Source organism: Mastigoproctus giganteus, chromosome 8, assembly GCF_048544385.1.
Source record: "Mastigoproctus giganteus isolate SK-2022 chromosome 8, ASM4854438v1, whole genome shotgun sequence".
Taxonomy (NCBI): domain Eukaryota; kingdom Metazoa; phylum Arthropoda; class Arachnida; order Uropygi; family Thelyphonidae; genus Mastigoproctus; species Mastigoproctus giganteus.
The window spans coordinates 125,291,230-125,305,621 of NC_143582.1; the positions used below are offsets into that span (position 1 = coordinate 125,291,230).

Below are 14,392 nucleotides of genomic sequence, written 5' to 3' on the forward strand. Positions count from 1 at the left end.
ATCAGAATCAGGGATCCTATTGAATAAAAAGAGTAAGTATAAAGTATTTTCTTGTTTAAAATTTCATTGGGGGGGGGGGGGGCGATTAGGAAAAAAAATTGTCTAAAAATGCCATTTAGGAGGCGATAATTAAAAAAAAGGTTGAGAAACACTGATTTATAACAAAATAAGGCAACCCATCGACACGAAAATTTATTACAACGATTCCTAAAATATTCTAAGTAAGCAACCAAATTTTGAAATGGATCAGAGTTCCTGTTTCAAATTAATATTTCTATAGGGAAGCTGGGGAGGAATTGCTATCAAATCGGAACTGGACTTAGAACCATCCCAGAGGCCAACAGACTATATGTTGGCATCCCAACGTTTGGTAGCAATCCGCATTTTATTGTCGATTAATGAGAAAATATGCTTTCATTTCTCCCGATTTTTGTAGGGGTGGGGAACGAGGCATGTGAAATCGTAATTGGGCTTGAAATTTTCCCAAGAACCAACAGAATATAGGTTCAAAATTTGACTTCGATCCGATTTTTCGTTCTAGAGTAATACGCGAAATATACTTTCATTTATATGAGTAGACTTTTGGCGCCTCCGTAGCTAGGTGGGCAGGAGCAGCAGTGCGTAGCACACGCTTCTTGATTAGACCGGAGTTCGAGCCCGTGACCACCAAATACGGAGGATGCGGAAAGGTCAGGGAATGACCACCGCATATCCCCGCAGCAATATGGCCTTAGTTGCTAATGCTCCTAAAAACTAAACAACAACAACAACGAGTAGACTTTTGTGGTCGGGGGGGGGGGGAGTCACAAGGGAGGCTATGATTCATCTTAAAAGCTTTCCAGGAACTTTCAACTTTTAAACGTTTTTGTAATGTCTAATCACTGTTGCAAGCGGACAGAAAAAAGGACCGGCGGACGGATAGGTAGACATGTGTGTGTGTGTGTGTGTGTGTGTGTGTGTGTGTGTGTGTGTGTGTGTGTGTGTGTGTGTGTGTGAACTGTGTCGGGGTGGTTCCCAGGCAAATACCCATCTCCACCTAATTCTTTATTTTACAGAAAACTGTAAAGTGGGCCTGAAATATAGCTAAGAAGTTGAAATTCCAGAACAAGAATTTTTAATGTGTAAATTAATTTACACTAATATATCCAATAATAATAACCAAAATTTAAATAGGAAAGATTACAATAGTATTGAAGGAATGTTTGTGAGCTTAATGTGTTGTTTATGTCAGGTCACTCTGCCATCAGGAAGCAGCTGACAACTTCAGCTGCAATCTGATGCCCGTCCCCGGCACGTGGAGCCGGACCTGCTTCTACTATTATACTCTAGAGTGCTACTAAGCACAAACTTGCACCCAACAGAAGAAGTGCAATACTGTTGGGTGCCAACATCCCTGGTCTCAGGCCGCCCAAACCCAAGAACCAGGGGAAAAAAAAAAAAAAAAAAAAACCACCGTAGTGGTGCATGTTTAGGAGCCCCAGACCGAACAAAAAGCCTCCCGGACTGAAGCTCCCGAACCCAGATGCAATCATGCATGATGCAAATACACTGCCAACTCTAGATCTGAAAAGTTTCTGATTATAGTTCTTCTGGCGAACACCGCAGCAGCAAACCTTTGTAAAGCCTGGAAACCAGATACATCTTTCAAGAGGATTCCTACGTTGTCCTCGGCAAAGGGAGAAACCTCATCAAAGAGACGACGACGTTCCGACCCCGTAACAGGGGCAATCAAACAACACATGTGTCCAGGTTTCCGTCTCGCCACACGAGCACCACGGGTCTGGCTCCAATCCTCTTGAATACAACTTATCACGAAATGATCCGTGGCCAGTCAAAATATAGCTTGTAAACATCGAAGGACAAAACCAGGGATGACACTGTCTTCGATGTAGCGAAATCCGCAAGTGGAATAATTTTCCCTGTGATCTCGCCAAAACTAGAAGAGCTCCAACGAGCCCTCCACATAGCAATCAGGGAGTTCCAAATTTTAACTTTTTCCTCCTTAGCATTAGCAGTCAAATCAACAGAGATACCCAAACATTGAGCTGAGACTCCTTTTCTTAGAGCATACAACATGCCACGATATAGAATGTACAAATCTACAGGTATAGTCCCTGCAAGCACCTGCAGTGCAACCGTTGAAATAGTCCTAGGAGCATGCAGAAAAGCCAACAATATGGATCTCTGCAACGACATTAGCTGCCTACTGATTCTAACCTTGGTCACAGCCTCCATCCATACACCAGCGGCATATGCGACTATGGGCAAGAAAATAGCCTTGTAATATAATGCCATTGTTCTTTTATTAAGACCCCACTCCCTCCGAGAAATCCGTATAACAAATGAAGTAAAATTCTTCAGCTTATCTCTCAAGTGTGATACATGCTGGTGAAATCCCAGCCGGTCATCCAAAATAATACCTAAATACTTGATATTACTTACTAGAGGAACTTGGATTCCATTCAGCAAAACCCTGGGTGGACGCTTGTAGTCAAAATGGTTTTTGAATACCATCATCTTGGTTTTCTTAGATGAAATCTTCAGTTTATTTAGCACAGCCCACTCAGAGAGACTCCTCAAAATTTCCTGAATTTTCGACTCTATCACTGTTCTTGAGCCACCAGATACTCCCAAAACCAAGTCATCCGCATAAGCCACTTGCAAACACTGTGAAACCTGCGATCTATTCAACCATTGATCTAGAACTGAGTTCCAGAATATCGGCCCTAAAACAGATCCCTGTGGGCATCCCCTATTGATATACTTGCCAAACATAAGGTGCTTCGCACAGACTCTCACAAGCCGGTCACTGAAGTAGGAACGAATAACTCCAAAAATATACCTATTACAACCAGATTTTCTCAAAGACATCAACACACTCTCCCACCATACGGAATCAAAAGCCCCTTCAAAATCTATAAAAACAACCAACACGTATTTTTCGGTAGAAGATTTGATATAGTTCATTAACTCCAAAATAGCTTCCTCAGTAGAATGTCCCTTTTTAAATCCAAGCTGGGAATTTGACACCATGTTACCATCCACTAAACTACCAATAATGCGAGGGAGTAAAAATCTCTCAAATAATTTCCCAAGATTCGCCAACAAGGAAATGGGTCTGTAAGCCCTAGGATCAGCCTTAGACTTCCCAGGCTTGTGGAGGATCTTGAGCAACGCTATCTTCCAGGGTCTCGGGAAGACCATTTCAAGAAAACATTTATTGTACATATTCAATAATATTTGAGGACAGAGATCAAAAAACTTAACCAACATTTTATTTTCAATCAAATCTAAACCCGGACATTTCTTAATACTTAACTTTTCTATAGCGGCTCCAAGCTCTGGTAAGGAAAAAAGACATGTCACATCTGGACCCTCATACATGGCATTTTCTATACGTACCCTGGATTGATCCTGTGTATCCAAGTCAATCCGGTCCTCTGGAAAAAGATTTTTAATTATATGTAGACAGCCGGACATGGTGAAGACATAGGCGCTCATGCATATAAGCTAACGCGCCTAAAACGCCTTTTCATGCTGATGTCTTTCGTCGTCGCTGGCATCACCTGCAACTCCCGAACACTACTCCTGGATAACCTCCTCTAGACAGCAACTGATACCCAGCACCGGAAACTTCCAGACATGAAACTGCAAATGGCGGACAGCCCTGTCGACGCCGCTCCGTGATTCTCCATTGTGACAATCCTGGACTCTTTAATTTGAACTTTACCTATTCTCTTCTTCCTACCCACAGTCTTTCTCCAGGACTCCCACAACTGCACCTAGCACTCTTCCTGCTCCGTTTCGCCCGGGAGGATGCCTACGCTCTGTCATCCTCGCTATCTTGTCTGTCTTCCACTTTCCTGTCTCTTCTCCGCTCTTTCCTTGGCCCTCCCCACTCTCGCTCCTGCAAGAGTGTGTACGGCCCGTCAGATGTCTTTTACTCCCTGGTCCGGCTCCTCGTGCCAGTGGACGGATGCTTGGAGGCTCCTTCCTGGTGATCGCGCCTTCCAGTAACGAAGAGGCCAGTCAAACAACACAAACAACACACTACTCACACATAACCCACACTGACTGGCTTTGTTATGTTAACAGAGTATTTAACGCGGATTTGTGGGAAACCACGGGAACCGCATAACAAAAAACACTATGTCCACTATGATTGAGATCAGCATGAAAAGGAAACACAGGGAACAGTAGACCCACGAGCTTGTCGAGGTCCGCCGCAGTACATGCGCAGTTGTGGCCTACCTTCCCGTGGTGTAGACGGACACTGGACAGCTTTCCAGGTGATCGTCTTCCTGGTGACAAAGAGGCCAGAAACAACTAAACAACATAACAACACACACACACACTGCATAAACATAACGTTACACACGTTTCTGGCCTTTTACAGAGTTCTGTATCCATCACAGGGTACCAATTAGGGCTCACAATATCGGTCAAAACCTTAATACCAGTATTTTGGTATTTTTAATTTATGAAACCGGGATACCGGTATTCCAAAAAAAAAAACATTTTTCGCAATAAATTTTGATGACAATTAGGTGCAATAAAGTAAGGAAAACACAAGTAATTATTTGAATTCACGTTTTAAATTAAACTTTTATTACAATAATAAATATTCCAGCAAAAATTATGAAACATACAGTTATTCTAAAAACAAAAAAACAAACATCCACACTACCTGTCCGAATAAAGTGAGTTCTTAAGAAACTCAATAGTGTTAACCTTTAAACTGGATCTAATTTTCGTACATATTGTACCTGTGTACTGTTCGCCGCTGCCCTTGAACCCTTCCTCGCAAGGTATACTGATTTCTCATCGTATGCAGACGACCTCAAATTATACATAACGTCTAAAGAAGCTGAACAAACTCGCCTGACTAATCAGCGAGTCTCCGTCCTGATCGACAGCCTTGTAGCATATCTACTGCAAATAGGTCTCGAAATAAATGCATCAAAATCAGCTCAACTTACCTTTACAAAAAAGAGAATAAAACATGACATCACAGCCTATCACAACGGAGTGCAGATAAGGAAAGTGAAGTCTCACACCGACCACGGCTTGATTTGGGACGAGGGCCTCACTTTTCGAAACCATTTCTCGACCATGAAAACTAAGACTTTTTCAGCGATGTGGGCAATTCGACAAGAGCTGACGGGGTTACTACACGTCGATGCAGTCGGTGGATACGTCCAGCGGTGCCTACAACCTATCGCACTGTATGCATCACCAATCTGGTCTTCTGCCCCGACGTTGTACATAAATAGATTCCTCGCAGTCGAGTACTGGGTAATGCGATGGATGAACAGGGTCACGGGCAATGCTTTCACCATCTCCAGGGCTGTTTTATACACCAACTTAAACATCACTCCCTGGAGAATTCACATTGCATCCAGGAATATTCTTCTTCTTTCTCAGATGCTTACCGATGTGATTGACGCCCCCAGTCTTCGAGGACTTATCTCTACTCCACGTGCTGGACGCAGTAATGACAGTCCCTACCTACCGTTGCATTCTATACTGTGCAACCTGTGCTGTCTGAAGAATTTCTTCCCAAATAACACAGTGAACCTTTTCAATTCATTGACATTAGACCCTGTGAAATACTCCGAAAGCAAGCAGTACAGAGTGAAGAGCATCTCAGAAGCGCACAGCTTACTCCAACTATAATCTTGACAATGAGTGAATTTGTAAACAATATGGTAAATATACGCACTTGTGTAAATAATTGTATTCGTGCATTTTTGTACACTCTTCTTATATTGTAAATACTGTAAATAATTGTAATTTTTGCTTTTGTACACCCTTCTTATATTGTATATAATTGCAATTCTTGCATTTTGTACACCCTTCTAGCCGGTCGGCTGTGTATAAGGGGTGAAAGCAAACACTTGCTATTTTTAATAAACGGATTTAATAATAATAATATTATTTAATTAGCGCAGAAAACGTCCTTTTGGATTCTGTGCTGGTTGGTGCTTTGTACTGAGATAGTCGTAGACGAGTTGCAGTTTAACCCCTCCCCCCTTATTCCCTCATCTTCAAAAAATCTTATTTCCTTTTTGACTTTTTGTGGCACTACATCGGCATTAACGAAAGAAAGGGACTGACGGCTAAGCTTGGTGAGGAAACCAAATCTAAGTTGTAGGGGGGTTATTTATTTATTTATTTATTAATTTTCATTTCCCTCTCTCTACCTTAGTATTGCCGTCAGTGGCCATTGTTATGATTTTTCGTACAGCAACTCCCCTCAAGCATTAAGCCCCCACAAGCTACCTGACTGCATTAAAAAATGAGAATTTCCAGGAGCTGAGGGAACTTCTTCTCCCCCCCCCGCACACACGTGTATATATATTATATATCGTATATATATATATATATATATATATATATATATATATATATATTTTATGTGAGCTGTCAGTTTCTCAAGAGCAATGACACAAATATAAAACAAAAGTTATTTATCATACTAATTTACTTACAATACATAACTGGTGTTCATTTGCATGTAATCTATTCATTTTTCTCATTTAATCTGTTAATACATGCTATCATTTCCATAAAATTTCTCTCAATTAACAATCTCAACTCTCTCTACAGCTTCAAACACTAAACTAATTCAATCTTAATCGCTTCCTCATATTTCTCTTAATCATCAATATCAATTCTCTCTTCACAACAGCAATCCATAAATCGCTAACTCAATGCTAACAATTCCACGTAATCTCTCTTAATTTAGCGATATCAATTTTTGTTTACAACTTCAACCAATAAACCAACTCAATACTAAACCTTTCCTTATTTCTCCTGTTTCTTCAACTTCAAACTTACTATAAATTAATCTCCCACTTTATCTAAGTACCATTTCCAAAACAACACAGTTCAGAGGACTTAACAACCACAAGTCCCCTTTTCGGTGCGAGCACCTTATTTATTTCCTTATTTTTTTATTGAATTGATTGCAAGTTACAATCGCCCCTTGTACTACTTTTTTATACTCAAGCTTATGTGCAAATCCCAGAAGGGTTTGCACGCACTTACGTATCTCTCCCTATCTAATTTCAACCTGACCCAATCAGTGTTATTCTTTAAACTCGCCCTTTTTCCTTTGGTCGGAAAAACAGAATATTTTTCCCAAACAACGAAACGCTTTCATCTTTTACCTCAAGATCACCTGTTCACAATACCTTTGAACTGCTCCATACCCCGACACCCTTTCCCAAAATGCACTAGTGTCGCATCCTCAAGTAATAGAGGGATTAAACTATTGTTCAGAAGATTTTAATTTTAACCCTTCCGCACCTGCCATATCTTTGTTCACCATATTCCTTAATTGCCCTTCCAGGCCTACTGCCACTGATGGAAATATTTCTGCAATGATGTTTTCGTTATTCCTTAAGTGTTTTACTTCCACACACACTATACTTACTAATAGAAATATATTTGTAAGATTTTGTCTTAGTTTCACGACGTTTTCAGGTTTCCGTTGCATTTGTACTGTGTATAACAATCCCTCATTTGCAAATTCAGCAATATTAATGATTTATTGTTGTCGATTTTATAACCGTTATGTGAATAAATCATGGATAATTATTTTCTAAATTAGTACCGAAAAACCGGTATTTTTGTATCAATACCGGGATTTGAATACCGGAAAAAAAATTACCGGGATCCCGGTATTCGGGAGGAGATGAACTAACGTTCAGTGCCGTCCTACAAAAGATAATATACGTGTCTACATATACATGATTCTAAGAGAATGTCTGCGCGGTAGCGCAGTGGTACCTCCTCCACACAGGGTGAAAAGGCCCGATTTCGAAACCCGTCGATGACGCGAGGAATGGAATTTTTTCACTCCGTGGCTGAGTTAGTTGGTCTCAGGCGTAGATAGCACGGTTTTTTCCTCAGAAACTGGGTTTTTTAAGTCCAGCAAATCGACCAGAGAACACACGCAATTTACAGACACAAATAAGGGTTTATGTGTTAAATTATGTTGAACCCTAATATAATAATTTGATTTGATTCTAAGAGAATATTTTATTATTGCAATTTTCATATAGAAGTCTTCCACATCTCCTGTACTCAGATTTGTTCATCCACGTGTGCAACCCCTTTGTTGTATCCATCCGATAATTCCAACTGTTTTTTATTCGCGTTCGCATGCGTGGGTATTTATTGTATTGTGTTCACAATGTCCGTCTGTCCGCAAGTTAGAACTCGACTCCCAGTGGACGGATTTTCACGAATTTTTTTATTTCTATCTTTTAGCAGTATTTGTTCGGCCGATTTCCAAATTTCATAAAATCGGACAAGCAGAGAGCCAGCAATTATTATTTCTTTTTCCCATCCAATTTGTATGTAAAAACAGAAAGTCATAGATTAAATGTAGTGTTTATGTGGAGTTTTAATGTTAGCTTTAGACAGTGTGTGCATGTATTGTTACGTAACACTCATGAAAGTAGTATCTCTATTTTAGACAGACAGAGACTTAAAAAAAAGTATAGGTGAGGAGAGTAATAAATACAGAGCGCTACACTTATTGTAATGACGTTATTACTTTTATAATGTTATTACTTTTATTTTATGAAGTCTCGATCAGACGTTTAGTAACCCATAAAAGAAAACGTTTATTGTAATCATTTTTTTTTTTTTTTGCCATATCTCGGTTTACGTATGTGCAATGGAACCAATTTCGCAACATTCCGATTTGTTCTTGAACTCCAACACTTTGCGTGGGCTACTTATATTGCTTCGTACGGTTGTTGATGTGTTACTCGACGATATTGAAAGTACTGTACCTGTACTCCTACCAATCACTGTTTTATAGTAGACCATTAATCTATTTCTAATATCTATCATTAGTTTTTAATGGTTTGTATCGATTTACAGAAACGTTACAGACTGTCTCGAAGAAATAGTGGACAGTGAAATTAAAGTATTGTTTGATTTTCATGTTTTTTTTTCCGTCCACATTTCCCTTCGGCATCAATAACTAGCGCTGAATGGCGCATTCTTCTTTCTTCAGTTATTGTTATCACTTTAGCTGGGTCCCAAAGTGATCTCAATAAGAGATGTCCATTTTAATACGGCTCATTATAGTCTGAACTGCTCATGCGCCACAAAAATCGAAACCAAACCAAACCATTGCAATACAATTGTAATCGATCTGAACGGCTGAGTTTTAAGTGTTTTATAAAGTTATAGTCTTTGTAATTAATTGATAAGGAATAACCATGTTCACATCTATTCTATTCTGTTAATCACAGAAAAATAAAATTTACTACAAAGTCATTTTGTAGTAAAAGTTTTTGTAATTAACCAAGAAAGAGTCATTTTGACATTTTTCTTGGTTTGCCGAAAATGTGCTTATAGCCCAAGCTAACTTGTAAAGTATTAGACAGATACATTTCTATGACATGATATGCATTGGCATTTGTATAAAGTAAAACTAAAGTTGTCTCAAAACAAAAATGCAATTTTGTAGTTAACGTTGTTTGGCACTAAACCCTCGATTACCTAACTTGTTTTGTTTTGTGGCGCCCCATGAAACTTAAAAGAAAAGTAGTCTTGTTATGGATAAGACGCTTGTAGGATTTTTAGCCGACTAGTCCCATTATTATACTCTTCTATTACCGATGGATCCATCTGTTGACCCTCGCTTTTATATTCTGTCCCAACCAATTCCCATACTTCTCTAACCTAAATACCTTTTCTATTCGAGCATCACTAGACTCTGGGGAGATTCCCTTGGATTGGAAAAGTGCAAATGTATCTCCCATACATAAGGGTGGCTCTAAAAGTGAAGTTGGAAATTATCGACCTGTCAGTCTGATTTCAGTAGTAGGGAAAATCATGGAGGCAATGATCAAGGGTGGAATTCAGGATCATTTGGATCGAATTGAAATTCTCAAGGATACTCAGCATGGTTTTGTAAAGGGATAATCATGTTTAACAAATCTGGTTCGCTATTTCGAAAGGGTCACTCACGAGCTGAATTTAGGGAATAATTTCGACATTGTTTCAGCAAAGCTTTTGACTCAGTCCCACATGAGCGGTTGCTTTATAAGCTGGAACAGGTTGGAATCACTGGGAAAATCCTTAGATGGATAGAAGGATGGCTTCAGGGCAGGAGGCAGAGGGTTGTGATAAATGGCTATTCCTCAGATTGGATTGATGTAAGAAGTGGGGTTCCCCAAGGATCAGTATTAGGACCACTGTTGTTTTTAATTTCCTTTTTATAGGTTTAATTTCCTCTATCCCTTCATCAATGTCGTTCATAAACGATATTGATGAAGGGATAGAGGGCGTGATGTCTAAATTTGCAGATGATGTTAAAATTGGTAGAGTAGTTAATGATCACTGTCAAGCTGAGCTTCTTCAGAAAGACCTAGATAGACTTCAAGAATGGTCAGAAAAATGGCAGCTGTGCTTTAATCCAACAAAGTGTAAGGTATTACACCTGGGAAACAGTAATCCCAAAAAAACTTATTCACTTGGTGGAGTTCAACTAAACCCAATACTGGAGGAAAGGGACTTGGGTGTTACGATACGGTCAGACATGAAATTCTCTGAGCATTGTAAACAGGTTGCAAGGAAGGCCCATGGTGTCCTATCGATGATCTACCGAACTTTTGCAAGTCGAGATAGGGACGTGATAATCCCATTATATAAGGCTTATGTTAGACCACACTTGGAATACTGTGTTCAAGTATGGAGACCGCACCTAAAGAAAGACATCGAGCTTCTTGAAAGGGTGCAAAGAAGGGTAACTCGCCTGGTGAGATCGGCAAAAGGGCGTCCTTATGAAGAAAGACTTCGAATATGTGGGTTGCAGAGTTTGGAAACTAGACACCTTAGAGGAGATTTGATTGAGGTGTTTAAGGCTCTGAGAGGCATCAGTAAAATGAATGAGGACGAAATTTTCAAGATTATAAATGATGCTAGAACTAGGGGACATAAATTCAAGTTACGGGGGGAAATGTTTAGATTGGACTGCAGGAAGTTCTATTTTAGCCAGCGAGTTATAAATTACTGGAATAAGTTGCCTTCATGGGTGGTAGAGGCCGACAGTTTGGGGAAATTCAAAGGTCATCTGGATAGTACTTTCGGGTAAAGGAAGCGCATAGGATGATAGGTTTAATTTCCTTTTTATTTATATTTTATTTTATTTATTAATTAATTATTATTATTTAGTTATTTATTTTATTTATTTATTTATTTATTTTTATCATTGTTTTGTTCGGATTGTTTTTTTTTTTTTTTTTGGCTGGTGCAGCATAAGCCATAGGCTTTCTTGCACCATGCAGCCGTTACTAATACTAATACTATTCTTCTTCTATTGCATCTGCTTGGGACTTGTCCTATGTAGATGCAGCAAGACGATAAAAGATCCTGTCCGTCTCAGCACTACAGATAATTAGCGGAAAGCTCCCAATTAAATTTGAGGTCATAAATACCTATCTCCAATATTGCCGAAGTAGGAACATCATATCTATTTTTGAAAGATACCAAATAGATAGAAACCTCACAATTAAAAAAGACAACGAGAGACTACGGGAACTATACGTCATAGACTGGCAAGAGAGCTGGACCAATGACAGCAAGGGGCGGACAACACATCTATTCCTACCTCAAGCGGCGGAAATAACCAAACAAATAAGATCGTGGTTTAATCCGGGACTCTACCTAACATTCCTCCTTAGTGGTCATGGCAGCCTGAACTCGAGGCTAAACGCACTGGGATTATCAGCTACCCCGTGCTGTAAGTGTGGGGGCCTGGAAACGGTCCAACATATCATCCTGGAGTGTCCCTACTACACGGATTACAGGCTTCCCCTTCAACTCGAAACCAACGTCTTTGATACAAGTGACTTTCCACGGTTGGTTGCTACTGAGGAACACTATAAACAGGTATCGACTTTCGCGGAGCGCGTTTTCAAAAGAAGACAGGCGATACAAGGGAACAATCAGAACTGACTGGTTGGACTAGACGAACTGGGACTCAATCCACACTGTGATGTGCGTCATTAAACTGGAACCACGTGGTGGTCCACCACAAATGGACATGCCACTCTGGGCAATACTCACGCTTAAGTGTCATCAATATGTGTCTTCAATATGTGCCCTAAACTACCATCAACTCACCAGACCAGCATGGGCTCGAAAATGCCAGGGCCTTTGCCAAAATGGATATTAAACCATGTAAATACAGACTTTCACTCACCATGAGGCACCGCACTAGGTCAGGATTGAGCCCTGCGAGAGTGGATCCATCACAATTGAACAGTCCAAATCATGTGTCAACACTAGTATCTTCCTCACTAGGTCAGGATTGGGCCCTGCAAGTGTGGGATCTACTACATTTGGACGGTCCATAAACACGTAATGACTAAGTGACATACCTAGATATCCCTCACACTAGGTCAGGATTGGGCCCTGCAAGTGTGGGATGGCTTACCACGTAATACTAAGCTTATAACCATGTTAAAGGAAGGGAGAAAGGAGGAAAAAAAAAAAAAAAAAAAAAAAAAGAGAATCTGGCTGCCTCCTCGTGGCGCGGTACGGGAGCGGGGGGTCGGGACTAGTTCTCCGCGGCCCCCTGCTGCTAAATGCCAGATGCCAGCCACAAACAACATACACAACACATTACACACACTAATGACAATTATAAATAGTAACCGCGATAGATAACTTAAATTCCGTAAAGGCTCGCGTACTTATCACTCACTAAATACTTACTATAATTATAAATCACACTCAAATCTTAAATCTTACATTCAACCTAAACTTAAACTAAAATTAAATTAAACCTAACTCTACCTCAAACCCGACTTAACTTCAGCTTAACTTAAAACTAAATTAAATTAGGAAACATCAACCATAAATTAAACTTATAACTTTAATTAAACAGTAACTCAAATCTAAGCTTAAACTTAAACCTAAACTACAACCTAAACTTAAACTCATCTATAACTTAAATTTAAACCTAAACCGAACCTACACTAATGTCAAAACCAGCTTCATAATTACTTAACTCAAACCCAAACTTGCCCACTAAATTAACTAACACTCAACTTAAACACACAACAGAACTTAAACTTTACTCAAACTTAACTTAACCCTAACCTAAAACTAAACACTAAACATTAACTTAAATTAACTAAAACACATTCAAACGATTTGATCTAAACTTCAACTTTAAACTTAACTTTAAACTTAAATTTTAATTAGATGAACTAAAAAAACGATTCTGCTGGCACACAATTAAGCTTAACGAACGGCGGACATAGGGGACACCCTGGAAACCGCCAGTAAACTACAAAAAAAATACTTTGATACTTTGACTTTGTCCGTCTCCACGTGGCGGGGATGGGGGGTGGGACGCGGTGACCACGTGTTGCTGCTTCCCACCTGCTAAGATCCAGGTGCCGGCCGACAACAGAACATATTATTACACTTACACATTGAACGCACACTGCATAAAAATGGCCGGCTTCGATCCACGCTTCTTCACAAGATGAACAACAGCGGATAATGGAGGAAACCCCGGGGTCCGCCACAACATCACACGAATGTCCCTGAATATTACGATACTCTGTAATCAGATTCTTAACGGTTTTCCTTAAAAAAAAGTGCTCGAAATCTCATGTAATCGTAAATAGAAACGAGTTTCCATTATTTGTATTGGAATGGTGTAATACAATACTCGCAAGTGCACTGACATCCAGTTTTACCCTAATCAGAATTTATCAACCAACTGTGATTACAACGAAACATATATAAGAACCTACCTTCATGCGTCCTTTCTTGTTCAACCTGTAAAAATAACCAGCAGCTCAGTTTATATGTACGTAATTAACCGCTACCGAGAAACAGTGAAGCATGAAACTGGTTCCAAGTCCTTGAAGCCTCCTCAGAAGGTCGATAAAAGGACTTATTTCTTAACAATGAATTGTAATTTCGCCACTGTTTCCATCCGCGGCTTTGATCATGCAGTAGACTCGAAATGTCGCTTACAATAATTTATTTTTAAATTTAAATGTTTTAAAAATATGATGAGAACATTTCTGTGAAATATTTTTCACCAAATGTGACAGCGTTAATACAACCGATGGACCAAGGGTGATTCAGAATCTTAAAGAAATTCTGTATATATAAATTGGTTGTCATTTTGGAAGTATATGATAGTATTGGGTGCAGTTTATGAAATTCAGTATCGTGGACATCGATCAAAAGCACAACTTTACAAAAATATGTTCGGAAAATATTACGTGTACCTACAAAAGACGAAGTTCCTAGTGACGAGACTAATAATGAAGTCTTATGTGATTTAAGACAGACTAAAGGTGTTGATATTTAAGAGGAAGAAGCAGTTGTTGAGTGG

General features: G+C 39.5%; 1 protein-coding gene across 1 annotated transcript in view; it reads right to left on the reverse strand.

The window, feature by feature from the left end:
• Window positions 1–13,851, reverse strand: part of LOC150081801 (SEC14-like protein 2) — an 80,948-nt gene extending 67,097 nt beyond the window's left edge. The window contains exon 1 of the mRNA XM_090379680.1: window positions 13,800–13,851. The gene's annotated coding sequence lies outside the window, so the exon portion shown is untranslated. The remainder of the gene's footprint in view (window positions 1–13,799) is intronic.
• Window positions 13,852–14,392: the final 541 nt, after the last annotated feature.